The sequence below is a fragment of the Linepithema humile genome, chromosome 3, assembly GCF_040581485.1.
Source record: "Linepithema humile isolate Giens D197 chromosome 3, Lhum_UNIL_v1.0, whole genome shotgun sequence".
NCBI classification, from domain to species: Eukaryota; Metazoa; Arthropoda; class Insecta; order Hymenoptera; family Formicidae; genus Linepithema; species Linepithema humile.
In genome coordinates, this window is record NC_090130.1 from 23,376,883 (window position 1) to 23,404,503 (window position 27,621).

Sequence of the window (27,621 nt, forward strand, 5' to 3'; positions counted from 1 at the left end):
ATATATGTCGATATGACGATAAAAAAATTGCGCTGTGAAGCATTTACCAGCACACACGCGTGCGCGATACGTGTCGCCAGCTACGCCAGATATTTTTCTAAGCGTGTTGCTTACGTAATTTTCCATTACGTAAACGCGTGACGACACGCGCAATTATGTCGAGGATTCTTTTTTCATTTTGCGGGAGAGCGCGCGCGGAGATGCGAACAAATTCTCGATACGAGATGCGAGTCGCGATTTGTGTTTGAGATGAAAATCTTCTAAAAAATATAATATAATTAAATACAGATAGCAAAAAGACAAATCGTGTATTATAATAGTGTGTATTCGCGTGTGCTTGTATACGATTAAGCTATTGATAACTAACAAAAACATTTACAAAAAAATAATTCAGAATATGAAGTGAATATTTTGTGGTCAAAATGGATGATTTTTATAGAATTAAATTAAAAATAATTATATAGGCTGTTAAAAATTGTTATATATTATATGAAATGTAGAACATACTTTCTATTTTACCGCACAATAAATATTTTTGCTTTTATTTTCTGCTGAAAAGAAAAAGCCAAAAGCTTTTGCTTCATTTTGTTTCATATAATTTATTAGTAAGTTTTCTGTTAAAGAAAAAAGAATATATTCTCAGAATCACACACACCATATTTAGCGTGGTGAGAATATTATACATTTTTGTATAATATTCTCTTGTGTATAATATTCTCTTGTATAATATTATATCAGTGATTGCATTTTTCCTGCCAATTAAAGTCATGATAAATACGTGGAGCGGTTCCAGCCGAAACTTTCCACACGAGAGTTTCCGCTCGCGTCTCATCCCCGCCGCTTCTAAATCTCCTAATAGCGATCGTCGTCACCGCACTCGTCGCCTCATACGTATTCCGAATATGTTGTCCATATTATCGCACTTTTTATATCAAATAAACAAAACATGGCTTTGGACATTTGCTTAAATTAATTTGCACATTGAATATTATAGATCTTCAGGAGTTTTGGCAAATTTCTATGTCCATAAGAAACCGGAATTTTTATTGAATTAAATTTTTTTATTTTAGAAACTAAATAATAAATTAATTATATGGTAAGAGAGTTTTAATATAACTTTAGCGAATGTTACACAAAGCAAAGAGTGTGTTGCGTCGAGAAGCGTCTTGACGCAACGTGAGATGAATAAATGAGAAATTAGAAACCATGGAACAATCTTCACAAAATAATGCGAGCGTAGTAGCGTAACGGTGTTGAAATTTGATGAAGAGAGGGCTATACGCGCGATTCCACGCAATTCTCTTACGCGACGATTCACTAGAGAAATTTAGAAAATAATCGAAAGCTCATAGAAAGATTTTAGCTGTTTTATATTGGAAAATGCGCAAATCATCATTTTCACAATCTTTTAAAATGAAAAAATGCGTGAAAAATATATGAAGTGATTATGAAAATTTTTCTGAGACATAACACTTCTAATTTCTAATAACATTGTGATTCTATTAACAAAAAAAATTATTACATGCCTAAAATGATGCGCACGAAAATCATATGCATTTTTTTAAATTGCGCTGCCGTTTTTTATAATTCGATAATGACAAATAATGACGAATATAACTATAATAAACTTAGGTGGACAAAAAAGAATAAGGACGAATTATAACAAAGACGCTACGTGGCGGAACAACGTGCGTGACTTTAATTTAGAGCAGACAGTCCGGATACGACAGTTCGACGTGCCTGTCGAGACGGCAAGTAATAGAACGTAAATGGCGAACGGGAGATTCTGAGAAATTGAAGCGTTCATTGTGGCTGAGTCTGCTATATTTTCACGAAGTGCGCGTACGTCCATGGAGACGCTCGAGTTACATTGCGACCGCCATTTTCTGTTGGCATGACGGTCTAAGGATAGAGTTATCACAGCGAATTGATATCTTATAATAACGAGAAATAAATTAATATGAAATAATTAACAATAAGTATTTAGATTCTGTAAATAAAAAAAAAAGTAGCGAGTACTTAGCAGTTTATAATAACAGCGAAATACCGTCACGTGTCACAAATTTACTTCAGATAGAGCATCTCTACGTTGTTCGTGGCTCTATCTTCCAGTGAAAAAGCGTATTACGCCTTTTTTTTGTGTCGGTAACACAGGCATCTACGGTATTGCTATCGCGGAAAATTCTTTTCATTAAAACGTTCTTCAACATGTTATAAATCAGCATAATAACTTATATTTAACAAGTATATTTATCGAAAAATATTTGATTGGCTTTTTTTGATATTGGGATTGATCCGTTTAAAAAATTTAATTTTATATGAAATACTAAAATTTTTGTGGATAATGCAAATTGTCATACTGATTATTAGTGAACAAAAATGTGACAGAAAGTCATTTGGTTCTAAATTTTGAATTTTTATTCTTAAATATTTTTACATTAAGTTTTAAATTAAATTTCTATTCGTTGTTGAAGAGATCGTTTAAGAGATTAATGAAAGAATAATATTTTATTGTTTACTTATGTTTCTAAAGTTTTTGGGAACTTTAAGAGATACTTTTTCTAATTTAAAAAAATAATTATAAAAAAGAAGTTTTGTTGAATAGAACTTACAGTTTATACTTAATATTTCAAAGAGAAGCCGTTTTTTCTTTTCTTATAACTTTTTTTGCTGACGCTCATGGCAAAAATGACAATCAGATTTTCGTCTTCTTTGTCTATTTGGACGTAAATGCGTCAAGGTTTCTCTTGGGAAATCTTTTGGACAAAGAAACCAGGTAAATTTTGGGTGTTCTTCGACAGTTCTTGAAATATTAGGAGTGAATTTCCAGAAAGGTCGCCATCGATTTCTCAATATTTTTTTCTACCTGAATACAGGATTAAGCCTGATACATATAAGAGATAACAAAAAGGATCTCTTTTATGAATATTTCTTTTAGGTTAAACTGCATTTGCTTTGAAATTCTTCTATTTCTACTGGAGCATTGGCTAATTTTTTTTTAGAGTCTTTTTTTCTGAACAGCTTCTTAATAGCTTTTCTTCAGGAATGTTTTATGGTCAGTTAGCAAATCCTGACAATTTTGACGAATATTCTTTTTTTCCCTGTTTCTTTTATCGTTACCTTTATATTACATAGTCTAAAGTTTTCCCTTTTTTGCCTTTTTTTTTTATTTCCAGTTGCCAGAAGAATTTTCAAAGTTATTGTAGTCAATAGCACTGGAAATAATTGTTTGACCATTACTGAGAACAAAAAATATATACCTGAAAGTGTCTTTTATTATGCTATAAAAATTGGGAGCATGAATGAAATGGAAAGGATTTTAATAGATTTTAGACTTTTTGTTTGCGAAATTTAAGCGAACAAAATTTCTCATGGCGAAATAGCTGGGAAGCGTAAAAATGGCGTTCGCTCAAAGTGGCAGCCGCCATTTGCAAGCCGGCTCCCAATGCCTTCCTTCTGATTAGCATACAAGTTGACACTAGTCAATCATACTGAGCTGTAGACTTGTTCTGTAGTCCGCGATTATTGGATAAATCAATAAGACAACGATAACAAGTTTGCTCTATTTTTTTGATAGTTCTATTTATATTTTTTAAAAATATTTTTGATAAACAAAATGATAGACAAAAAATTAAAAGTTATAGAAATTATATTAATTATTTCATTAAATTTTATGATTTCTTTCATTAAAATTGGATTAATTATATCAATTTACATATAATTAATAGACATAATATTTGAAATATATAACTTGATGCATTTTAGATAGAATATGTAGCAGACATATCTTATATACTTACCTATTTAATCTACTTATGTTAAATATTTATGTAATTGTCACAAGCAACTACATATTATCCTTAGTTTTATTTTTCAATATTTTATCATTTTTTCACACATTCGATGACAAAAAAATTTATCAATTTTTTGCGAGTCGTATCATGAAAGTGCTTTCAATAGCTAGAACGCATCAGCGCGACATCGGACTCGCACGATAGTTACGGAATTTTCTTTAGTCAGCTCGCGTGGAGTTCCTTGCACTCTCTTTGTCTCTTTCAACGATCAATGCACCCGCGATTCCGTTTTCACCTTGTGGCCGAAGAGGACAGACGACACTTTGTGTGGCTGGCCGAGTAGTCTTTCGTCTTTCGTCATCGGATGCGTTCTTGGAAGTGCAACGGAGATGCGTCTTCGAGACCAGACGCGGCCGACGGTTTCTCCATAACATTGATTGTGTCTTATCAAAACTTCGTAAGCGTAACGAGCGTCAATCTCGCTTTTTCGCTTCTCGCACAGAACTTTGTCTCTATTTTTTATAAAAAAATTAAATTTAGTCCATGATTACAGTTTAATTATGGTTGGCGTATTGGAAAATATGATTGTTATTTTTCCCTTTATCGGATGTATGTCGCATAGTTATGAACGCATAAATTACAAATTTTAATTTACATGGATTTAATATAGCACTCTATAAATATTATGATATGAATGTAACAAATAACAAATAATCCGTTTACGTAGAGTTAATATAAATGGACATAAAATGTAAATAACACGTAACATAAAATATATTAAAATGATTCTTTACATAGAATAAATTTATATTTACTGAGTATGGCATTGATGGCATATTATTTATCCATACACGGCGAAAATTTTGTATAAAAAATTACTATGTACGACAGTAACCGCGGACCGAAAATTTTTGCTATGTTTCACATGTGAAAAACAGCAAATATTTTTATAATTCCTTTATGGTCTGCGGCTACTGCTGTACATCGTATTTTTGATGTAAAAATTTTCTCCGCGTAGAAAATGTATGTTTTATCGTTCGTGTATTTATGAATATATTTTTTTTTATCTAATCTTGTTTGGCAATAGTTTCGACATGTGCACGCAAAAGGAAAAATATCCAAGAGAATGAATAAATAAAAATAAAAATTGAACAGAAGATTATAACGTAAGGCTAAAATTGATTTGTGCGATTGTAGCAACTCCCATTTCTCTCTTCCGCTGCGTGACAATTTAAACCGTTAATTAAATTATCGTATATGATTACATTGATTATCGCATTAGGTTTACCTTATCTTTCGGCCACCACATGTAATGACTTGTAAACGTATAAAGGGTCTTCATGAGGACTACCTCTTTCGGTCATGAACTAACGGAGGTCACGCGAGCTTACGTAAAAAGGCACGTATCTGGCTTTCGCGATCAAGTCAGGCCGAAGGCACATTATTTATTCAACAGTCTCGTTCCACTTTGAGCTTTCCGCCATGCTCGTGCAAGTCTCCTGTACGAGTCAGAATGTAGAAGGGCTGAAAAGTAAAACGAGGAAGAAAAAGTCAGAGTAGAGGAAGAGTTTGGACATTCAAAATGTTCTTAAAGATTTATTATATTTCTTACGCTATCCTTTTACATCGCTCACAAGTCTGCCGTATTCAATGATTTATTATTTGAATTAGGAATTAATATACGGAGCACTTTAATTAGCTTGAAATTATTTTTATTTGTGAATGGAACTTTTTTAAGTAGGCACTTAAACTTTCTATTCGATTTTCTTTAAAAAAATACGTTTTAAAAAATTGTAGGATTTTCCATACTATAATATTAGCATACAAATCTTGATCAAGCTACGCATTGTTGCGATTTCGTCATTACAATAAACCGCCCGCGATTCAGTATTCCTGTATTCGCCGCATTTACATTCTCGAGATGTAGCGTTACGATGTATCGTAAACCGCGAAAATCCAAGCGGAAATGATCTAACCGAAACAGCGAAGAATAGAGAGACGCGGATGGTCGCGCGCGCGCGCGCGCGCACACACACAGCAACGATCGGCAGAAAGGGAAGAAGAAAGAAAACAAGGGTGGTCGAGGAGGAAGAGAACTCGGCGGGCCCTAACGAAATTTTAATTAAATTTCATAATCTGGAGACGACGTTGTCTCGGGCATTGTGCACCAACTTAAGCCTTTGTCACGCAGTTGGCTGCAGCGGCGACTCGTTTTCGCGCGCACTCACGGAATATCGCGAGTGCACTCCTCGTTGCAATCGTCTCCCGTTTTTTTTCTCTTTCTCTCTTTCACTCTTGCTCACTATCGCATTCGCTGAGATGAATGTAACCACCGTCGCGTTGCATTTAATTAATTCCTCACCAATCCCCCGCCGCGGCGTCTCGACGTCGCTTATTTTATTCACATCTTTTTTTTTTTTTTTTTTTTGGTTTGTTATACGTGGTTAAATAGTCAGGCCTGTATGCCTAAATTCGATTAAAACTAGAATCGACGGCTGGCGCCGCGTTGCGCAGCGTGGGACAGCCACTTCCTGCGTCCTTAAGGCACGCAGTCAGGATTACCTTGATGAGCGATAAACGGCATATTTTTGGTCGAAAACAAGAAGAGTGAATGAATTACATATATTAGATGTGGAAATATATTCTCTCAAGAGTTTACGCAGAAAATAAAATTTTGTATATTAAACATTTAGATAATTTAATAAAAAATTAAATTGGGTGTTTAAATTAAATTAGAACTAGATATTTGAATCAAATTTAATTAGATATTGGATAGATTAAAATAGATTTATTGATATTACTATACGAAAGTATTGAATTTAAGAAAGTTCTAGAGAAATTCGAGAAGAATTTCACAAGATTCTCTTTAAAGATGCAATCCTTAAAACGAATCTTGTAAATCGAGAATCTGCTTTATTTTTACTTTTTACTTCTTGCATATAGAAATGATTTTGAAAAATTGGCGTATTAATTATTTTTTGGTAATATATATTTTCAATGTATAGGTAATACTTGACCCATCTGTGATCCAATTAAATTATTAAATGATTAAATGAATGAATGTATCGATAATCGATGGACGTATTTTGAACTCTGACGTATTTTCGTTTAAATTTAATAAAACTAGAAAAATGAGTTTAAAATGATATTCCATTGAAAAATATAAAGAGAGCATGATAAAAAATAAAATATAAGAAAAATTTTCAATTTTTAATTTGTTAATTAATTTTATGAAATATATAATATTAAATTAAAATTTGTGCTTTTTTAAAATTAAAATAATTATATCAATAAATTATCAATCACAGTGTACATAATATCGATAATTGACACAAATCTCAAGAATTTTGGATTTTTGGATCACACTTGAATTGTAAATAACAGATTGCAAAACTGCTTGATGAAAAATATAGATGTAGTTTGAAAAAGGTAGAAAGGCACGTTACGAAGTTTCTGATTAACAATATTTTAAGAGATTGTCACATGTTTATTTTTGCCCCTCCTGTGCGAATTTCAACCGGGAAGTTTCTCGAGTATTGCCACGTGCCTCCTTGCCGAGAGCAAAACGACGAATCTTGAGAGAACCTTCTCCTCTCACCTCCCTTATGAATAAGGGGTGTGCGCGGTCCTATCTTCGGTGCGCGTCCCGAGAGGAGAATCTCGCAGTTAAATTCGCGCAAAGTACCGGCGGTGCTGCGCGATCCACAGGCGTGTGTGCTTTCACCCACGCACCTTTCTCGGAAGTATTGATTACTTTCCGCCTGTGGGAAGGAAGGGACGCGAACGAAGGTTGGGGTGGAGAAGAGGAGGCGGAGGAAGAGATGGAGAGGACGCAACAGAGAGGCTTGTGCTTTCTCTTTCTCATTCTCTCTCTTTTCTGACTCCATCGTGACGTCTTCGTCTCTCTTTTCTCTTTCCTTCACACACTCTATTTTGTACGTAATTGTTGTCACGGTTAGTTTTACTGTTAAGTCACCTTTGGGCACTATTTTATTCTTATTTTTTCTTTTTATCAACGATGAATTATAATAACAATTTCCAGAAAATTTATCTTAAAAACCAAACGGATCTATTTATTTATTCCTTTGCCGTACATGCATATATGTTTCTTTTGTTCCCTTGCTTTTTCCTTGATCGATATGTTGCTAGGTTATATATACTATTTCTATTACGTACATTCACGTCCTTGCTATCGTCTTCGTACTTTCATTTCGCCAAAAGCCGTCGTCGATAGCGGCGCTCATCCACTGCGAAACGTAATTTTCGTATCTCAATTTGTTAAAGTCTAATCGAGAATTTCGACGATTGTCCAGTCGATTCTCCTCGACATCAAATATTCTAGGCAGGATTAGTTGGATAAGTCATTACTATGATGAGAAGAAAGTCGCATGCTTCATTCTTTGCAGTGGGTGACGTCTCCTTTAGAACACAATCACGCTAATTGCCTTGAAATTGTCTAACGATGGTTCTTGCCATGACACTCGAGCGAAAACATTATTTACATATTTTTAATAAAAATTTGAAACCAATATGCGTTGTGTGTGAAAATGTATTAGTATATATGTTGTCAATATGAGAGAGAGAGCAATCTGCACTGGCATGCAGTTTCTTTTCGCCCGAAGAACTCTCTAAAATATCTGCAATTTTCGATAACGACCGCGGCTAATTATTAGCCTGACCGTGCTAGATTCTGTATCTGTGCCGTCGGCTACCGTTCATTATTTAGTCGGTGCAAAATCGGGAAATACTGATTGAGCTGCGAGACCGGCTATTATCCTCGTCGATATCTTTAGTGACATCGGTTGACCCATGATATAAGGGGATGGTCGATCAAAATTTACTTCTGACCCAGATCCTTGTAAATAGTTTGTTAGTTCAATTTTCAAACTAATCCGTTGATTGAAATTTCAAACATAAAAAGAATTTCAACGAGTAAGAATTCCGTTTGCAAAGATCTAATCTTTATTGGAAAATTGATCCGTTAACGATGGTTGATTGATATCTGTAATAATCTCAATTAATTTGCTCATTTATTAAATCCAGATTAGCATTGTAAAATATTGACAGTTCTTCAAAAAGCAATGATTCAATCAGAGGCTGTATTACTGATAAATGCTTTTTCACTTTTGAACATGTGGAAATAAATCTTCTGATATAATTTGCGAGTTGAAACGAACAGTCTTCTGTTCACTTTTCTCATTATTCATAGATATTTATGGATTATACTTTATATTCATATTTATATTTGTATGCATATTTTTATTAATTTATCCTTTACATACGTCGATTTAATCTGTGTGCATGTAACTCAATATACAAAACACATCACATGATGTATATTTTAATATTTTGAATATTTTTTATATTACAAGGGATTACATAAAATTATAAATAAAATTCTATCTCGAATTCCAGATCTGTAATTTACGAATTAGGAGTTTTAAGTGAGTCTAACTTTTAGATCGGATAAAGATCGAAACCGATTAATGAAGGGTAACAGAGGCGGGAATATACCGGATCAATCGCAGGTGGCGATGGCTGGGCCGTTTCCGAAAATAGCAGCGAAAGCCCAGATGGACGCGGAATAACACGCGAAGTGACGGGCCCATCTTCGTTATCAGTGTGCGCGCCGTCAATTTTCGTAAGCGCGAATCGGCCGGCCGGCGTGTGTAATCACTCTTTAGGCGGTAGGAGAACTTTCGGAGTCTCGCCGAATCGATCCGCATTCGTTCGGTCGTTCCCCGGCGAACCACCCGAGCGAATTCGCGACGGCGATTGCACGCGCGTGCTGCCGAATCGGCGCATCTTAAAGTGCGATGAGACCGAAGACGCTGCATACCTTTTACATGTGTCTCATGTGTGTCGTCTATGAAAAAGAATCTGCATTCTAATGTGAAAAAAAGTTGTTCATCAAATTTCATATTCAATTACATCGTTACAATACAAAAATATCGATTGCAAATTGCTGCAACACATAGAAATGTTTCTCGTTTCAGTCCGCCGGTATGACATCTGACATTTGTACATGTGACACTTGCATCTGGTAGTCGTGTAATAAACGTTAAACAGTTTATTTATTTAGATATTACATTGAGAGAATTAAACAGAGATGTGATATAAATAAAACAAATTACTAGCGACAGATTTGCATCTGTCCAATTAATAAGTAATGACTTTGACGTTTGAAAAGATGATTAATCTTTAACATATGTGTGAAATCAAACTCTGCATATTCAGCAAATTAATATCCACTTAGCCATTGATTTGAATTATATACATATTGTAAAAAAATAAATCTAAATAATTGAAATATAATTAAAATTGTGTTTTTATCTTCTGTCCAAATTTGCTTTCTATTACTATTTACATTTCTTTAAATTATACATTTTATAAAGTTGACAGAAACTTATGATTTTTATTCCTTTCTGTTGCAGGTAAGCATATTTTGATGATTGTCATCTTTATAATGAGAAAACACAGAGTGTGATTAAATATCTAACAGGTATGATACAATCTGTTTTATTTAATCAGGAAATAGATAAGTATTTAGAAATAATACGGTTGAAATAGACAAAGAAACAGCCGTCACTATAAATTATCTGAGATTTGACAAGATTCTTGTCTTAAAAACTATTTTGCCCTCGTTTAATATTATTTCGAATCTAAGATAAGATTTAGTGTATCGATAATATTGATTTGATATTTAATTTTTCAATATTAATCTACTTTATAAAGTTCAGCTTTTCAAGAACATAGAAATTATATAAACAAGACGCGATATTGTTTTTATAATTCAGTTTTCATCAAATTATTCAATCTCTTTTCCCGAGCAATTTAACATTGCCTTCCTATAACAAAAGAAACCCCAAATTTGAAAAAATTGACCGTGTTATAAACGATTGGTTTCGGCCGGCAATTTGGCGCGGCACAATGCGCAGACCTGTCCGTGCACAACTATTTCTCTCCGTCATTCTGAACCACCTTCCGCCCGGCCCCTCCCGCGCATCCTTTAGCTCCTTCAGTCTATATATTCGCTCGTTATGGCGAGCGATGCGAGACCGCCAGCTGCGATAGACTCTATTCCGGGAATGAGCGAAGAAGCGGGACGCAAATTCATTAATCGATCGCGAGACGTCTCGGCCGCGTTTTCGACTAGCCGCGTCCTAGGACGATGCCGCTTCCCACCTGTCGCGCGCGTGCTCGCTCCTCCAGGATGTAGTCCTTGGGCCGATCGGCGTGCAACCGACCGAACGATCGCGAATTTTGAAGAGCGTGCGAAAATTATCTAAGCGCACCGCTAGGCAAATGTTAAGACCGTCTATTGGGGAGGACAAAAGTCTCGGTGACAACAAAATTATCAGTTGGCCCACTTTTAGTGGTCAGAAATCGATTCCCAGATTAATTCTGCGGTTCCGATTTAAAGAATGAAAAGTATATATTATATATGTGTATACATACGATTGACTGAGCGTTTCGGCTCAGAATTGTGGGTTTACGCGATCTATATCCACTTGTTTCGAAACCGATTAAGTTAGATGATTGTCAGTCGATAGCTCGTTATGTTATGTCATGTGAAAACCTAATTTATAAAAAAAGTGGAGGAAAATAATAATACTTTTAATGACATAAAAATATTTGGATACACAAGAAATAATGTGCGCGGTTGCGTGGGAGTGGAAAAAATCAGAACGTGATCCGGCTGGAATAACGAATCCAGCACGTTCAATCCCCGGGCTTGTACACTGGCCTTGAAATTTCGCTCTCGCTATCATCCCGGCCGCCCCATCGTCCCCTTCGACTCACTCGAAGGACGAGGGAGAGGAAAGAGCCGCGGAAGGGCGCGAGTAAACGAGCGAGAGAGCTCTGGTGGCTCTCCTCGTGATAAGTTTGTGCGGAGAGCGAGAGTATAAGCGCTGGTGGGGAGAAAGGGAGGGAGGAATGAGCGGCGACGAGAATACGAAAGAGAAAGGACACTGTGCTCTAGGCGAAGGATAGCAGGAGGATGACGATGGTCAAAGGGCGAAGAACGGGGGTAGGAGAGACGGCAGAGAACCCAACGAGGAGGGAGTGAAAAGGAGTGGGGGGGGGGGAGAGGGAGGAGTAGAAGAGAGACGTGAGGAACGGATCCCGGTGGAGTCGTCGCCGCGGTGGCTGAAAGAGGGAGGGTCGTGGAGGAGGAAGGGACGTGCACGAGGGTCGCAGATGAGGGTGAAGGGCGCGACGAAGAGAGGTTCGCCACGCGCGTCCCGGGATAGAGAGGGTCGTTCATCCCCGGGTCAAGGTTACCCACCTCCTCGCGAATTTCACCCTCCTTGCGCCTCCTCCCTTGCGCCGGCAACGTGCCATTTACCATCGGTTTTAACCCCCTCTCCGCCCCTCTCGTCGCCTTTACCTTGTTACCCTCCACCTCCGTCAAGTCCCTTATTTTCCTACCTCGCGTCGCTACTGCTGCTGTAACCACCCCATCGATCCTTGTTTCCTTCTCCTTCACGGCACCTTTGCGGGCACCGCTTCCGCGTTCGTCCCTCGTAAATCCGTGAAGGAAACGTGAGACTATAAGCGTTTCCTCCGCGCGAGAATTAAATCGGGACTCGTGTGTCTGCGCTAATCCGCGGGATTGTGGATTTTCTGAGCTGACATGTGTTTATAACCCGCATCACGTTACGTCTTTCTCTATTTAACATTGATTAAAATGGGAACAATGTTTCTTTATTTCGTCTTTATATTTTCTTTTTTTGACATTTGTCCAGCATTGTTATTTAGTGTCGTGATATGCTTTTATAATTTTCTTCAGCTTGAGATTTCTTAGCACAGAGATATGATTGAAATAATCGCGCGTATGCTAAATTTAATATTAAGAATCAAATCATATTTTCTAAAATACTGAAATAAATACTTAAATATAACGGTTCAACTTTGAAGGTGAGAAATTTACGAGGTCGCAAGAATTTTATCAATTTTTTTTCAATTCTCTTCTTTCTCTCGCCGTCACGAGAAACTTAGAGTATCCAATGTCGAGACGATTCGCGTAGTGAAATTAATGCGCAACGGGCGATCACCCGAGACGTTCCCGTAACACGTGCCCGGGCGACGAAACACCGGCATCACTTTGACGGACCTCTGGAGAGTCGTCGTGGTGGCAATGTCCGATTAGCTGGCCTGGAATTTCTTTCATAAAAATACAATTATCTCGAAATTGTCTAGTCATTGTTTTTAGGCATTTAAAACAAATCGATTCTGGCATTGCGTATCCTTATATGCCATTTGGCACGTTTTATCACACGAATTTAATCGCAATTTTTTCATAAAAAAATACTATGCAGCGGGGAATAATTTGCATGTATTACGCATATAAAACTTTTTTCCAATTAGTAATAAATACATTATTAAAATATTGAAAGAATTTTTTAAGTGACACAATTGAAGTTTGAAATTTAATTATCGTTTGTCATGTAAATTTGAATTTTATCACTTTAAAGAATTTTTTTGTTAACTTGGATTTATACATGTTTATAGCAGACAAATGTTACTTCTCAGAGCATATAGAATTTAACTTTGATATTAATTATAAGCTTTTTTTAATTACATAATTACCTAAACATGGCTGAATATATATATTTTATAGAGAAAAAGATTAACAAAAGTTCAACTCTCTTATTTTAGTGAAATTTTAATTCTTTGTCGCAATGTTGTATGTTCTTCTTCCTGCACTCATGTCAATTCGAGTGTATTCCCTTCGGCATAATGCATAATTTGTAAATCTCAGGGATGGAAGGAGACCCTTCGTGGCGTGGCGTGGCGTTGTCGTAAACTCGCCCTTCTTCCTTATTTATCGCTCTCCGTATGTACTGGCGCTTCCCCCTCATCTCGTGGAGAGAGAGAAGAGAGAATTAAGAATGCATGCACTTTGCGTTTGTCTGCATCCACAGAATGCAGAGCGCTTAAAGATACCGGATCTCTCGCTAATTGCGATCTTCTATCGTTGCATTGTATATGAAAATTAAAGTAAACCGTTCTGCATATAAACAGAAAAAACTTATGCATAAAAATACGTAGATATTTACATATAGATATACGTATAAATACGTATACGTAGATACATAGATACGTGGATACGTAAAAATAGATATCAAAATCGGTATACTGACGCTATTCAAAAGCTATTAATTGAATTATAATGAAATTGAAGCATGATTTGTAGCAACATGTGAAAATTATTCAGAATTTGTCGAAAGTAGAAATATCCATGAATAACATTGCACAATCAATATTAATACATGAGTCAATTTAATAAATTAAAGCGCGCGGAATGTGGATCTATTCATAGCTTTCATGAAAAATAAAATTAAATAAATTCCAACGATAAAATAAAAAAATATGAAATTTTGCATTTTTTAAATGAAACATTAACACATATTTAAAAGCATAATTCTAAAAATAATCGTTTAAGAATAAATCATAAAGATACAAGACTACACAAAAGATTACACGATTAACATACACAATATGTTTGAAAAATAACTAAATTTATTTAGTTTTAATTTTTTGGATGAATGGACTGCTAATTAGTGGCATTTTGAAACTTTAAATTAATTTTAACAGATTTGATAAATAAATGTGAAGTTTCAAAGCACCACTAATAGATAACGAATTTACTCAAAAAATAAAAAATTTGTTCTCATTATATTTCAAACATCCTGTATAATCTCATATTTTTTATTTATTTATTTTTTTTTTTGATAAATTCAATTGCGAGTTCTCCGTATAATCGAATTAAGAGAACAAATGCGTAATGTTCAACGAAGGATGAAGAATGTCAACGGGGAATAAACAAAGAAGGAGAAAGAGAAAGAATGGGGCGGAAGGATGCGCGTCCCATTTCGGATATATGCAGCTCGCGTTATTCCGTATGATGTTTATGCGAAGGAGTCGAAGTCTTCCCCTTTTCGAAATAATGTCGCTTGATGCCAGCGGGAACGTAAGCGAGGGAGAATGCGCTCGCTTATTGCCTTAAATTGCTAATTGAGCTCAGGACCGACGCTGCCTTTCCACGTTATGCAGTCCTTTTCACCCTTCTTCTCTTTCTTCCCTCTCCTCTCTCACTCTCTCTCTCTCTCTCTCTCTCTTTTCTTTGATCTTTCTTTCTCTCTTTTTCTCGAATCTGCCGTCTACTTTCCCTATCGACTGCGGTATGTATCTGCCTCTTCTCCGTCGCCCTTCTTCCTCCCCGACTTCGACTTCCTCGATGCCTATTGTCGACCATGCCAGACCCTCCCCGATTGGAGACGAAGAGGGTGCGTCTGGCTGTTGCGTAAGGTTCCGATGGAATTTCAGCGGTGCATTCAGTGACAAATTCAAAGTCAACTTTCCTTTGAGGGTGAATTTAAATAGCGGTGATCAATTGAGAGTTATTAATGTTGAAAAAACTGACTAATTGCGACGAGTTAATCCTGATCCAAACTATATCTAAATACAATTCAGGATTAAATTAAGCACATTATGCTATGTAAGCAAAATCTAATTTTTTAAGCCTTTCATTGCGATAATGCAGTCGAAAACGGCTCACGCTGTATGTACGTGCAATGGAATTTTCGTGAACTATTACGTAGAGACATTTAACTTATTTTATTTCAAAAAGTAAATGTAAAAGTATTTTCTTTATAAAATGTTATTTGTAATCGAATATTGTTTGATGAAAATTATGATTTTAAAATCAATGTGACAAAGATTTTTTGCTGTGAAAACATTTTGACTGTAGACATTCTTTTAGTCACGACTCTAAAAATTAATTTCATTGTATTGGCTTTTCCAAAAATTTATCTGGATTGATATAATCTTTATTAGCGATATTATGACATATTATCTAATTAAAAAAAAAAAACACAAAGACTAAACGCGTAGAAATAATTAGTTTTGCAACTGTCAGAAGAATAAAGCGGAGTTTAATGATTGCCATTTACTGAGCTTGCTTTTTTGCGGACATGACTGATGGTTGCACGTGGGATTGTGGTTTACATTGCAATTGATAGTAGGCATAAAATACGGTTGATAACAAAGTGAGCAGATACAGTCGATAGTATGTAATGTGACGATACACATAGATGAGAGATATCGTCAAAATGTAAATTCTGCAAGCAGATTTTTCAATACGCCTATGTATGGAATTTATAAATATCTTTGATAAAAACGTGAACGGATGAGTTTTAATATCGCGACGACGATAGTAATTAAGTATTAGTGACGATATCGGATCGACGTGCATACTTAATTAATGTTTGAGAAGTAGCGCTCGCATGGAAGTCGCATATCCTGTCCGATAAGGCGACCGTCGAAGAAATTAGGTATCATGGTTTCGCCCGACCGATTTCACGGTTCCACCTGCTAACACCCGGATGTAACCGTGGCGCGGTTATGCGACGCGTTATCTTGCGCTCTTGTACGTCGCGCTCGCGCGAGTGCGAGCATTAATCCTGTTCGTCCGGCAAAAAACGCAAGCGACGCGAAATTAGCATCGCGGACTCCCCGCTAATAAAGCCGTGCCACAGCTGCGAGGACTCATGAATATTTATGATCTGGATTTGTTCATCGTAAAATAAATCGTACGATCGCTTCTTCCAAGCCAAGTACGTGCGATATACGTACACGTCTCTCTTGTGTGCGCGCGTTATATAACATCCATCAATCGATTTTTCCTTATTTGAAACAATCAATTTCGTAGCGCGCCAGGCGACCTACTTCCTCTTTTTAGAGAGAATCTGTTATTTTCCGAACTAATTCTTATAATATTCGATGAAAATTGATCGTCAAACTGATAATATTTTATGATCCTATTTCCAATGTTTAATATTAGACTTTATTTATTTTTCAATTTGTATTAACCCAGTCTCTTACAAAAATTAGTTAAAAAATGAAGTTGTTTGTTTACTTGTCTTTGTTTAATTTATGAAAAAATGTTAATTTTATGTTAAAAGTATGTAGAAAAATGTCGAGAGGAAAATGTGTGGTATTTTTTCATGAATATAAGAATGACGTCAATGGGCAGTATTGGTTGTAAAAAGCTTGCACAGAAAAATTCTGTGATCATAGGTGCGTGCTGGCCACGTGGCAGCTGCCTCCAACAGCTGTTAACACTCGGCTGCATCGAGAGGCATGCCGGTTTTTCGGCGCGCTTGCTGCTGATTTTTAATATTTGCGTGTCCACATAAACATGCATTCTGGCTCGCGAAAACGCGCTCTTTATCGGTGATGCATCGCCACCGTGATCCTCGCAGTGATATCGCCACGTATATATTGCAATTATATAACATCATTCGTGGTCCTTGGTATCAACAACTTTTGTCACTATTTTTTGGATATTGGACTATTAATACAAAATTATTTCTTAAACACAATAGTTGTAAAAAAATTCTTTTTATTATTCTTTTCAGAGAGAGAGAGAGTAATTTTTGGCAATTAAAAATTGTAAATGTAATTGCTTAAATGCTTTTACAGATATGTATATGAGTACATAATGATAACTTTCCTGCCTTTAGCCGAAGACAAACAGTCATGACAATGTTTGATTTCTTCGTTCTGAAACAATGGAGAATGAGATGTTAATCCATCATTTATCGATGTACCGATTTCAATTAAATTTGATTTTCGTATAATATACGTATAATGAATATTAAATTATATAAATGAATAAGTGTGAAAATTTTTAGGGATTTGACGAATATTGGCATTTTCAAGAGAAATTCTATTAAATAGCACGAACAGTTCTATTGAACAATTCGCTAACGCAAATGCAAGTAATAATCTCTCAACGAGAGTTCATTAATTAGCTGCAGATTTCACTTGTTTCTAAATAATTGACGAGAGATAAAATGCAATATAAGGTGATCAAATGTTAATATTGTATCAATCAGGTCGATTGTGTGTTCAAATTGTAATTTTAATACAACAGACATCTTTTTTTAATTGCGTGCTCGTATAGCATAAATAACAATGTTTTTTTGAAATAACATTGTTCTTTTTTGTAGTATAACATTTTTCAGCATTAAATATAGAAATAAAATGTGCAAAAGACGTGAGGTTCTGTGAAAAATTTTATACATTTTTATTTCTTTTTTTTTTTTTTGCATCTCGACTTCTAAATGCACTACTGCTATCGTGGTTGCTGTCGCCGTCTCTGCCACTGCCTCTGCTAGGTCGGGCATTTCCGTGCGCGGGCGGCCGAGAAGAGGCGCTTCGGTCGGCCGGTTGCTCGGACCATTGCAGTGTGCAGCGAGACGTGGGTTGGTGCGCTGCAAGTTTTTTTCAGCGATAACGGTGTCGCGCCGAGTTCGGTGCTACGTGCTTAATTCTTTCCTGCTTTAATCGCAATCCGCGACGCGTCATCTCGCTGTGCTTCTTCGTGTTCTTCTTCGACCAAGCACAAATCAGGAATTACGCCGCTAGAGACTTTATCATCGGGTATGTTTTTTTTCCCTGACAAAAGTGCGACATGGTTGCTCGCGGACACGTGGTACTCGACGATGATAAGAGCGCGGGCGCGCGCGAGGCGCGGCGAAAGAGGGAGGAAGGAAAATTAACGACGCGCTTTTCCACGATGTGGCGACGTGGCGCCGATGCAATTTCCGCGCATGCAGCGCGCGTTTTTTCGCGATTGATGATTGCGCTCGATTGAGCGCAATCATCGACTCTCTGATCGTACGACACACACACACACACACTGTATATTGTAATTTTCTACGGAAAATAATTCACGGAAGAATCCCGAAGCAATGCTCTGTTAAAATTAGAGTCCGTAAAATTTTTGGAATATTTGTCAATCTGCGTTACATGATGAAATGTCAGTATGAAATATGTAGGCAAATTTTATGCATTGCGAGTAAAGTACGTCATCACATCGTAGCAATTATTATGTTAATTGAACATAACTTATTAACTAATAGAATTGTCTCATTTCGGTTTAGTCACAAATTTGATAATTCGTGAAAAAATTTTAAAATTTTAATAAGGAAGGAATTAATTTTTTGTCGGAAAACGATAAATTTTGTTTCTTGCACAATTAAACTAAAACATCTGAATTAAGAGGCACTTCGTAATTGCACATCGTAATCGGAATTTAAAATTGATTTCCGGTTTTAACTACTTTATGCACTACTTAATTTGTATCACATACCCTTTATTAATTAAGTCTATTTATTAATTCTATGATGCACCAATTAATTTTTATTTCATTTATTAAAAGTTACATTATTGAAAGCAAATATTGAATATATTTATATGATGGATATAAAGTAGCTCGAGATATATATATTTGATAAAATACTTTATGCACTTACAATGTGCAAGCTCGTTTTTATCATCCGAAATATATCAAAGTTAAGTACGTTATGATATTCTTCTAATTCAAACAAGTTCTCTCGCGTGACTCCGATCGAGAATAACGTTCAGTTTTATAGTTAGAAAAGGGAAGAGAGAAAGAAAGAGAGAGAGAAGAAAGAAAGAGGACGATTTCTATGACTCATTGTCTCATCGACGCATATGAGCCTCGCAGTTTGCCGATGTCGTTAACGCGCGCGCGTCGTTAACCTGCGAATGTCGCGTCATGACCGCTGCTCAGTTAAGAATAAAAAATTATTTGTTATTAAGAATATGTGAAAAGAAGATCGAAATTCCTTTCTGCCTTCCTTGCAACATTTTTTCGATTTAATTTGTGTTTGACTTGCGAATTTATCTAGGTTTTAATCTAGATTTAGAATTTTCGGAGCAAAAATATCAAGTTTATTACTTCCAAGACGGTAACTTTTTATTCAATACTTGAGTATGAAATCTAGAAATATAAAGTAAGTTATTGCGAAATTATGAATTTTTTTTTACGGCAAGTTCTCCTTTTTTTAAATTTATTAAATATTATTGTTTAAATCTTTTAAATATTTAAAAATAATTTTATAATATATGAATTATATGTGCAGCATAATCTTACAAGTAAATTTATTTTCTATTTCTTTTTAGAATATTTTTTAAATTTTGTGCATTATTTTGATTTACAGTCTGCAAAATAAACATTAAAGAAACTACTTTATTTATGTATATATTTTACATATTATTTGCTTTAATGTATATTGTGATTTACTAGTGACGTGTATATCGCGTTTTATTCGAATACAGTAAAAGATAGGCGTTTATATTTACCAATTTAATTTAAGTGAACATATGTTATGTATAATCCATAAAGTAACATATGTGTTATATACGTCACGACATAAACGCGACTCGTCTTGTTATTCGGACAGTACCACGTTTAGTTGCGTGCCGAATGCATTGATCGTTCGCATCTTCCGTTTAAAATAGAACTCCCACGACGCCGCGTCCAGATTTTTCATTCTCACGGATCAATCCTGACCCGTTTCGCATAATCGCGAGCTTCTCTCGGATGCTCGAGAATGCGTTACTGCGGTGCGTAACACGTGGTGCGCAGCTTTTTGTTTATGAATTGACTCACGAAGTATACGAGTGTATAAAAAAGGAAAGAAAGCGAGAGAGGAGGAAAAAAGGACATCAAAGTTTACGGCATTCAAGAGGGGTAGAATTATTTTTCGGTGTGCGTCGTTAACGAGCACGAAAACGAAGAAAGATCGACCACTCGTTAGAAGCCACGGCGAACTTCTCGTTAGCCTTTTGATGTGTCTTCCTGTTGTAAACGGAACCGTAAGTGCTTATGAGTTCTTATTTAAAATATGAACTAATTTTTGACAAATAATATGTCAAAAATCGAAAAATTTGTCTAGATTGTTTTGTCAGTATTTTAAAATATAAAAAAGCATGTTATAATTTGCGAAAGCAAATTTTTGATAGTAAAATGGAGAAAAAGAAAGTAAAAGGTATAAATATGTAATTAATAAGTTTTTTGTAGTTTTTCAAGCAAACTTTGTTGCAATAATTCGAATTGTAGTGCGCTATACTCCAATCGAAATATGAATATTAAATATGCCTGCTTATGCAAATATTAAAAAAATAGAATTATTAGATATAAATATTGAAGAAAGAGATATTAAACACGCATAAATAAGTAAAGGAGAATGAAATACATTTTAGAAATATTTAAACACATTGTAACATTATACATTTAACTTTAAAAGTTTTACTTTCACTTTGCTACTTGACATTCTTACTGATAATAAAATCATTTGAACACTTCAATCCGCATTGATGCACACTGAAGTCCATTATGCAGAAATTTACATAAGTACATATGAATAGTAATAAATGTGTTTACTAACCGGACTGGCATATGTATTCTTCAAACAGTGTAAATACATTTATTTACGCTGAGCATGATAATTTTTTTATAGGATGTGTTTTTTTTTGGAATTAATTGATGGATGATAAGCGATTTTAATTCACAACAAATTTTTGTTCAAGTTCGCTTTTTCTCGCGGTTTTGCTTTCAACCAGACTTGACCGGAAACTGCGTAGACTGCACCGCGTCTGATAATATTATGCAAAGAGTTATGCAAAGCATCGGTTGTCGTTCGATGCATAACACCGTTATCTTTCCCCGCGCAAGAAACGCCAAGGTGCCGCAAGATATGGGCGCGTATCCAGGGATTTGGGTCGCAACCGTCTCGTGATCACCGACTCGCGTACGGGAGCGTAAATATACCGTCCTCATTCACATGCAGACAAGACGATGTCCCGCGTGTGAGAATTTTCTCTCACTTGACTCCGATCGACAGTTCTGACAATTAATTTACAGAAAATTTACAGAGGATTAAATTTCTTATAAAAATATGATTTATGTATTATTTAATTTATACTTTATGTAATTAATAGTAGCTTAAGGTGTGATAAAAATTTAGATACCTATATATTTTTTTTACAAAAATTTAGACTTTATACAGAGATAAAATAGGAAAAATTTGGCTATTTTTGACTATGTTTTGACTAAGCTGCAACATTTTATTTGTCAATTTGTTAAGAAAAGAGACTTCTGCGAAATATATCCATTTGTTTATTTTCGCAATAATAATATTCGCAACAAATATATAATAATTATTTTGATAAATGATGCCATTCGTATATTTAGCAGGTGTAGAGTTGAGAAATACGGCGCGTTTGGGCTGTAATCCGGACGCATTATGCGCGATACGTAATGATCCGTTGAACTCGATGACTCATACCGGGCAATCGACCGACCATGCTACCGGCTTTTCCGTTGACAAATGATTTCGTAGGACACTTGTTGCTTTTATCGAGGTGTCGGCCCTGCGGATTCGAGATACACAAATGAGAATCGCGAATGAGAAACTCATGACAGCCATTTTCTTCGCTGCGATTGTTGAAAAAAATAGCTAGTTTTCCGAAAATAATTTGTAGCAAACTTTGATGATAATATATTATGATCGATAATAGATATTTACAAACCAAATTCGTGAAACAATACAATTTGGTAATAAAAATAACGCTATTTTAAAAGTTTATTTTACAAATGAATAATAATAATAAATTATATTTTAATTCTGTGTATTTATAATTAATTATAAATCATAAATCGCTATGTCACATGTGTTATTTAAGAAAACTCCAAGATAAAAAAGACAATTTCACATTATTAAACCATGGAATGCATTTACAATATTTGCACGTAAACTATAGTATCTCTTGATTATTACACACGAATATCGATCGTGATTATTATTATTGTTGGCGTTGAGATAATTAAGGAAAACTGAGAAAAGGTCTTACACACACCAGTCATTTGACAGCCTCAACGTCATCTCTATCATACGGAATGATTCAGCGTAAATCGTGTTACGAGAAACTCTGTAATCATGCTATTCGATATTTAGCTAACCGATGCAAATTACGTCTGCAATGCACAAGTGCATTTAGCGTAGGTGGCTGCGTTAACGTCGTTGCAGTTGCACATTACGAGACAACAACCAACTATACTTTTTGAATTTAATGATTTTGAAAATTAATTTATTGACACATTTTTTAATATTATTTTAGTAATAAATTTTTACAAATCTATCAAATGTTAACGTTGTGTTATAAAATTATATCTTGCATATACGAGTGCACAATACAACGTTCAGCAGAGATATACATATATCTTGGCTTCAGACTTTACGGTACACTCAAAGTATAGTATCGCACAGTCCATATGTAAGTCTACATTCGTCGTGGCAAAAATATCCTGAGCTCCTCAGTCCACACAACGTCGCGGATGTACAGTCATATTCGTTATTGTTTTCAACGTTCTAGAATAAACCGGTGCAATGTTTCCCGAAATGATGCAACTGCATAATTAAAATTTATATTAACTAGTTTATTAATAATTTTGTTTGAACAGTAACAGTGCATATATTTTGGGGCACAATTGTGAATGATATTGGAATTTAATGGAATTAACGTAGTGAAATTAAGTAAAATGTAAAACTTTTTGCACAATAATGATCTCCAGTTTCTCGTTTCACTTTTTATTTCTAATTAAAATTCATAAAATTTTGGAAATTTAAATAGGATTTAAAAATAAGTAAATATTAAAACTCTAAATTTTATTTCACGGTTTTCCATATTTAATACAGTAAGAAGATATTGAGATCTGTCGAGCTTCAATATGTGCACTTCTGCAGTTATGTATCAAAGTTCAAACCGAAGGATTAAATTTTGGGTTAAATATTGTATTTCCAACAATTAGAAACAAAATAGCAAAATCTATTTATTAATTAACTATTAATATGTATATTATATATGTGATTAACTATCGATATCTTTTACATAAATCTGACTTCTTGCGGCGATATGTGGCTCAAGACCATTTAACCTTGTCTTACTCTTACTTTTTACTCCACTTGGCAACGAAACGTATTCTTTTGATAAGACCAAATCTTTCATGGTGATTACGTCATCACGCCGACGTGATCCGCATAGCTTCATGAACAAATTGATGACAAGGATACATTCCTTTGTCATTGATTCATCATGTCTCTTTCTTTTCTTTTTTATCCTTGCCTTCTACGAATCGGCCGGAAATTGTCATCACATTGCCACTAGTGTTATCCAATATCTAGAAACATACAGTACATCTTCAAAGAGTATCTGGATAACATCACATACAGTTAATTTACTAACAAAATTGCACGTGTTATTCGTCGAAATAAATAAAAGAATAAGAGATAAAATGAAATGATAAAAAATTGCCAATTTTTTTCTATTGACTATTAATTGATTTAATATATATTAATGTGTTAAAAATATAGTTTAAATTAAATAAGATCTATATGATTAAATAAATTAATACTGATAATAAAGACTAAAGGGTCTCCGCTGGTTGTTCTTGCAATTCATCTATTCAATGATGTTAACCAATCTCTGTTCAATAATGTTAACCATAATTCAAACGTTATGATTATATTTTATGTGCACGAACAACCGGCGAAGGTTCTTTAATTTACTTTATTACCAATTTTGATTTCTTTAAGAATATAAAACAATTATAAAAATGAATATATTAATTAATTTATAACGAATAATAAAACAAAAATTATTAATTGATAAAAAAATAATAAAGAAATTATATCTTATATAATTTTTTTATTATTTTATTAGTAGATAAGCGTTAGAAAATGTCACCGGCTCGAATAACCTTGGGAAATACTACACGCGCTTAAGGTCGCTATGTTGTACTGTCAATAATTGTGTGATAGAATAGATTCACGACTTATTGCAATGACAAAGCAATAATAAAAAAAACGAATATAAATTGCTTTGGTGATTTTAAGCGCGATTTCAATAACATTCCTGACGATTGTCTAAACTTTTTTGCTCATATTACACACAGAGATATAAAAAGTTCTGTCTGTAATGTATAAAAAAAACGTATGCTTTATTAAAAATTTCGTAATGAACTTTCTCACGAGAATGTTACACCGCATCGTTCGACAATTATTAGGCAGCGTATCGATTAAGTATGTATATGCAGTTAAGAGCAGCATGATTACTATTACGAATTTAATTGCAACATAATAAATATCTAAGAAAAAAACGAGAGGAAAGGAGGGGAGAGAAGATATACCGCAGTAGTATGCGTGCATGCTTTTGATACGCGCCTAATCGTCGTGACATAATCGACGTATCGCTAACGCAGCTATGACGCGTAACATAATCGATGTTCTTACGTTCGAAAGCCAGGCGACTCGTTAATGTAAAAGCGCACACGTGTATGCACATTAATGCAATCCACTGGGTAATTCTTCAGAGCATAATTTTTTTTCGCTTGACACGTAAAAAATGAGATCGCGACATGATGTATGTTAACGATTATCGAACACTCTATAGTAGTTCTCAATCGTCTTGTCGTGCGCATATGCGCAACATACGCAATTTTTTATAGTCTTTTAATCTCCCGAATTTGTATTTATTAAGAAAGAAAACCACCTTAGGAGTCATTTTTATATAATTATAGAGTATGATGACGGAAAAGACTATTATTTTATAAAATATAAAGAAAAATGAAAAAGTAAAGAGATTTTTTTGTTGTTCTTTTCTCCAATTAAAAATGTCTTTTTACTTTTGTATAATGTCAGTTGTATAGCTTTAATAGATCTCACATATTATTATATTTTACATTCGAAGAACTATTTATTTCCGCAGTTTCTGTTATTTTATTTTATACATCCCTTTTCTTTCACATTTTTTAAAAAATTAAATTATTTTTATATTGTAACTGTGTATAAAATATATTGTGTAAATTAATATAAAAAAAACAAGAAGTTTTAACCACAAAATGCAATGAGAAATCCTTTCTCTATTTATGAACTTGAAAAAATAATAACAAATACTAATATTTTACTTAAATTACAACTCACGCACAGAACAGGTCGATAAAGTGATAATCGATACAAATATTTGTTTACACATTACGAATGAAGCAAAAGATGTAAAAGAAATACGAAAGAATTGGGTGTTCCAAAGTTTTTCCGTAACCAGGTCAAACCTTGCGGCGAAATCGAACGACCGGGTTCGATTCGATTCGAGTACAGCTACTTGCGGAACGACAGCTCGCGATACTATTGAGCTCGAATAAGCGCGCGCTTTGTCGCGTGGCACGTCGACCATTGCAACGCACAGAACTCTGGACGCGAAGTTAAAAATAAAGGCCGTTTAGTGGTCTCTCTCTCTCTCTCTCTCTCTCTCTCTCTCTCTCTCTCTCTCTCTCTCTCTCTCTCTCTCTCTCTCTCTCTCTCTCTTTCTCTCTGTTTCTCTTTCTCTATGTGTATATCGAGGCCGGCCGCCGCGGCATAATACGGCAAACACGGAACTATAATTCCGGCATTAATGCCAAAGCCACTATGCGACGGTCATTTTACTCTAGAATTTATAATTTACGAAAAAATTTTATTTTAATTATTTTAATTAAAAGTTTAAAATCTATATTCTGGATTAATGGAAAACATTGTTTGTAATGACTATAGATTGTTGTAATTTAATTTAGCTTTGACAATCAAAGGATATAAAGGATCACATCAACCTGCTTTTATCGTAAGCAATCTTTAGCAATAAATATAATATTGACGACAGTGGTTGACTCGACACAAAACAGTCATTTATATGTATATCAATGCAGATAAATTTCTATTTGAAATAAGAAAACTCGAAAGGCAGAAAAAAAGCATCGTAAACTCGAGAGAACCATTCGTGGCATTCATCGTAAAAATCGATTGAGCAACATCCACACGTTCTGTCTCGTGTATGTGTATAGAAAATCGAAAAAATATACTTATACATACATACCTGAATCACCGAGACTATTCGTTGTTTTCTCAAAAGCGGAAGCTCTCAAAAAGAAAGAAAGCGTTGCGCGGTGAAAAAGAACGGAGAGAAGAGAGGAGGGAGAGAGAAAGAGAAGAACGCGATTTATCGGCATCGAAATAGCATTTCGCGCGATCAAACACGGGGCCGGGTCATTATACTACTTTAATATATGTATCATTATACTTTAATATATGTATCATTATACTACTTTAATATATGTATATTTATATATATGCATACTCACGCGTTTATTCGCGTATACTGTCGTATCGATCGTTTTCTCTCCGGTTAGCGCGACTGTGTGACGTGCGATATCGAACGCAAATAGTCGCATTCAATACTTTCCCTTCGAAATCGAGAAGCGTGTGTGTAAGAAATTCTTCATGAGAATCCACGAAAAAATCTCTCTAAAAATAGAAATTGATTATTTTAATCAATTTTTTATAAAACTCTATGATAGTTTATCATGAATTCTGTATCGTTGTCCAAGAGAAATGCGGTGAACGTGTAACGGTATCAGCTAAAATTTACATTTCTTCACGTATCAAGATTTGACTAAATTTTTTGTTTAAAAATTCATTTCTTAATTTTTTCATACCTACATTTATGTTTTACATGCTACTTTATTTTAATTATAATCTTTAACTGTTGACTTCTGCGTTTAAGATATATACTTTCCAATGAACGGAAAATTTCTCTTGCAATGTTTACAGATCGATGTAATATAATTTAGCTTTTTTTTTTCCAAAAGCCATTGAAGCGCTAAGAAGCCCTTATTTGTGATGTTCGCGAGAAGTTTATACCGCCGTCGCTGAATGAACGTAGATACTATAAGGCATCGTAGTTAATAATTCCGCAGCTGAGTCACCATTTCCAATACGCCCACTGTCATCGCCTGGTGCATTCCGAATGACGTCGGTCGCTGACATCGTGGTTGCGTGACGTCCACTTCCCCGTGGATCTTTCAGGACGTCTTTGAGCGATCGAAAACCATGGCACATCGCGATCGTCATTCACG

At 34.9% G+C, this 27,621-nt stretch overlaps 1 protein-coding gene and 1 long non-coding RNA gene across 5 annotated transcripts in view; both read left to right on the forward strand.

Annotated features, from left to right (window-relative positions):
* Positions 1-27,621, forward strand: part of Imp (IGF-II mRNA-binding protein) — a 93,336-nt gene that overhangs the window by 45,112 nt on the left and 20,603 nt on the right. The window lies entirely within an intron of this gene.
* LOC136998585 (uncharacterized) lies at positions 18,016-21,452 on the forward strand. Its single transcript, XR_010889172.1, has 3 exons — positions 18,016-18,248; positions 20,136-20,492; positions 21,207-21,452. It is a non-coding gene; the product is annotated as an uncharacterized lncRNA (long non-coding RNA).